At 44.8% G+C, this 3,489-nt stretch overlaps 1 protein-coding gene across 5 annotated transcripts in view; it reads left to right on the top strand.

Moving 5' to 3' along the window:
* LOC109470427 (jmjC domain-containing protein 4-like) overlaps positions 1-3,489 on the top strand; it is a 20,976-nt gene that overhangs the window by 1,100 nt on the left and 16,387 nt on the right. For 2 of the 5 annotated variants that reach the window (XM_019769374.1, XM_019769375.1), the window contains exon 1: positions 12-119. The exons of 2 other annotated variants lie outside the window; for them this stretch is intronic. The gene's annotated coding sequence lies outside the window, so the exon portion shown is untranslated. Of the gene's footprint in view, positions 1-11; positions 120-710; positions 734-3,489 lie in introns of those variants that run through there. One more of the 5 variants, XM_019769373.1, reaches the window with a different exon arrangement.

The raw sequence follows: 3,489 nt of genomic DNA on the forward strand, positions 1-3,489 counted from the left end.
GCCTGTCATAGCTGTTCCTATTCCTCCAGCCAGCTGCTATCCCTGTCCTACACAGCACTATACAGTCAGCTGGTGGAGTGTGCCTTCTCTACAGCCTGTTCTTGTTCCTAAAGCCACTGGTTTGTCTGTTCTACACTACTTGACCCTCCCCTCATAATGATTAGCTGCTCCTAAAATGGTTTGTTTTAGCATGAAGGTAGAATTTTCCTACCTCCATGGTTTCAGCATAGAGGTAGAATTTCTACCTCCATGGTTTCAGTTGGACTTCTAGCTCACTCCCATGCCCGTAGCCAGGGGGGGTTCGGGGGTTCGGAAGAACCCCCCTACAAGGCTCAAAGGTCCACTTTTTGGTCCACTTTTTATGTAAAGGTCCACTTTTTGGTCCACTTTTTATGTAAAGGTCCACTTTTTGGTCCACTTTTCTTTGTAAAGGTCCAAGATTTTTCTTGAAAAGATGGACTGGAATCGTAGAAAAACTACTCCCTTTGTCATTGAATAAAAATTTATCTCTGATTTTTCTTGGAAATCCTCTCAAAAATGCACGAAATGCCATTTTAGAAGGTTCATTTTTCAAAATTTTCCGGGGGAGCATGCCCCCGGACCCCCCTAGGAACCTCGCGCCTTCGGCGCTCGCCTCGCGCCTACGGCGCTCGAGGTCCCCTCAAGCAGTGGGAAGAACCCCCCCATTCAAAATCCTGGCTACGGGCATGACTCCAGTAACGTTATGTATATGGTGAGTAAAGTCTGTGATACATGATGTATTCAGTAACTGTTTGGATATAACTGTGTCAGTGGTATATTTTTATACATAGTATGATACCATCTTTCACCCAAATCTGGACATTCATCCTGGAAAATTAGAAATGAATGACAGTCACATGATCAGAGAAACAATGAGGAGCAGTCCTACCTGACTGTAAAGACAGCTACTCTACTCTCTACTCAACTCTAAATGTAACTAATTCTATGTTAGCCTCCTTGGCAGACATGTAACGTTAACGGGGGGTGCCCTAATTCCGACCCATCCCTAATACCGAACTAGTTTGAAAAATCCTTGTTGCGGCGTTATGCATGGGAGCACGTGCCTAAAAATAACCACAAGAATGGACAATGTTTTTGTGTTGATATCGGTAATCTCACAAAGTTTGTTTTAGTTCGTACACTCCGACAACAGACGAGTGAAAAATCTGTGTGAATTCGACGCTTGTTCGGGGGCTGACGAGCGTGTCAAAAATGCAGGTTGTGCTTTTCAAACAGTCGCTTTGGAGCAAGTCGCGTAATTGTAAAAAGAAGACTTGTTTGGGAACAGAAAACAGTTGTGGATTGTTTTAGTCATAATTTGTGTATTATAATTTCTAAACTCTCTTCTCAGATCGACCTGTGTTAAACACTAGGTCGGAATTAGGGCACCCCTGTTGCGATAGAACGTTCCACCGGCAAAATGACCAAAAACCTGCCGTAAGTTTCGCGAACCATTACGCTTGGGTGCAAGCCGCTACACTCAAGTGACATACACAGCTGTGCAGCTTTAATCGTTGTGATCTTTATCTGTCAATATTATATCTCATGTTGCGCGGGTTTTTGGTCAGATAAACTATTGCCAAAGGTCTATGCATTTGCATGGAACATAGGTCGGAATTAGGACACCCCCCGTTAGGGTCCAACTAGGAGGCTCTGCATGCCCTCTTTTGTTAAGCGTTATGGGCTATTTTATTCACCGTTAATCGTTGCCAGCCGACTCTCATTCAACGTTAAGCGTTATCGGTATATTCCTCGTGAAGCGTTATTGGTCATTTTAATTCTACGTAAAGCGTTATTTGTCATCCTAAATTCAGCGTTGAGCATTACTGAATAATTCTTCGTTACGCATAGACCTGTGTACTAGTAGTCAAGCCTCAAGAAGCGGTCGTCACTTTGCCTCTCAAAATGCAGGAAAATGCGTTCTTGAAGGTTTAAAAATGCAAAATTTCCCAGGGGAGCATACCCCCGGACCCCCCTACATTGCTCGCGCCTGCTGCGCTCGGTCCCCCTCTTCAACAGTTCAAGCATTTGTAGGCGCACACAGGTAGCCTCTACCAGGCTTGAGGGCGCGGCTGGAAATAGTAGAAATTAGCCAAATAGAGAGATATAACACGCCGAGGGAGTTTAGCCATCCAGTTTACAGTGGGCCGGCCCACAAACTGTAAACTGGATGGCTAAACTCCCTCGGTGTGTTATATCTCTCTATTTGGCCAATTTCTACTATTTCCAGCCGCGCCCTCAAGCCTGGTAGAGGCTAGCACTCAGGGTCCAAGGCAGGCGTGGAACACAGAGGACACACTGGTGTGAACACACTTCGTTACATACATTTCGTCATCGATCACTCTATCTCACCAATTCAGATACGGAATATAGTGGAGTCCAAAAAAAATATGTGTCAATTTACCATTAAGCGTTACCAACCATCCTGAATTTACCGTTAAGCGTTGTCGGGCCTGCTGAATTTACCGTTGACTGTTATAGGACACCCCCATGCAGACCCTCAACTAGCAAAACTCTGTCCCTGGCATAACTCCCTTGGTGCCGCAAAATCGTCCCTCTGCGGCATAAGTAAAAAAAAAAATGCCGTCCCTACAAGTCTGTAAAGGAGGCTAGACTTACCTAACCTAGTCCAATGACCGACACTAAATAGACTCCTCCTTATTCACCCCCGCGGACTGGTGGGATGATCCCTGACAGATCACTTCCCAGTTCACCAGCACAACTAAACCTGACAAGCTGTCATAGGAACTCAACTTCACAACTCATTCTGTGTTCAGAGAGAAAATAGTGGCAGCCTGAGTGTTGACTTGTAAGCGGTGCACACCACAGTTCTTGCGCGACCGGGGTCCGTGATAGTCCGTTGTAAAAAAGTGACGAAGGGGTTTTGAGGGCCCAAGTTTGATGTGACATTTCTCATAAACTGCCACGAAGTATCATTAAACATTAACATGGCTGAAGAGTGTAAGAAATGGTGATTTTGGGGTGAAAATTTCTTTTGGCTCCGAACCTTACTTCCGGGTATCCTTGCGCGCCAAGTGTAATCCGCCCGTTTGACCTAGATTTCGCTCTGCGCCTTCGTATGGGTGGATTTGCAACCCCTCGCGCCGTGGACTGTTTAGAAAATTGCAGTACTAGAATTTTCTTTATAATTTACTCGGGTATAGTTAAGGCTTGGGTCTTTCTGCCAGCATCAGTCATTTCTGCCGGAAAATTTTTTTCTATGGGATTATCCTACGCGAAAATTCGCAATTTTGGGCATTAATTTTGGAGTGAAAATAATGTTTTTTCCGTTGATTTTACCAAACTTAAAAAGGTTGAAGAAACCAAACTCAGCTGGTCTTGTAGCTGAAGAGATATCCTTTCGTTCCATATACAGTTATTCTCCTTCAGAATTATTCCACGCCAGACACGGTCGCTAGATTTGAGGGTGTGCAGCTTCCGATAGAGACGCCAAATAAACTGGGTGTG

The sequence above is a fragment of the Branchiostoma belcheri genome, unplaced genomic scaffold (genome assembly GCF_001625305.1).
Source record: "Branchiostoma belcheri isolate BF01 breed outbred unplaced genomic scaffold, Haploidv18h27 scaffold224, whole genome shotgun sequence".
NCBI lineage: Eukaryota > Metazoa > Chordata > Leptocardii > Amphioxiformes > Branchiostomatidae > Branchiostoma > Branchiostoma belcheri.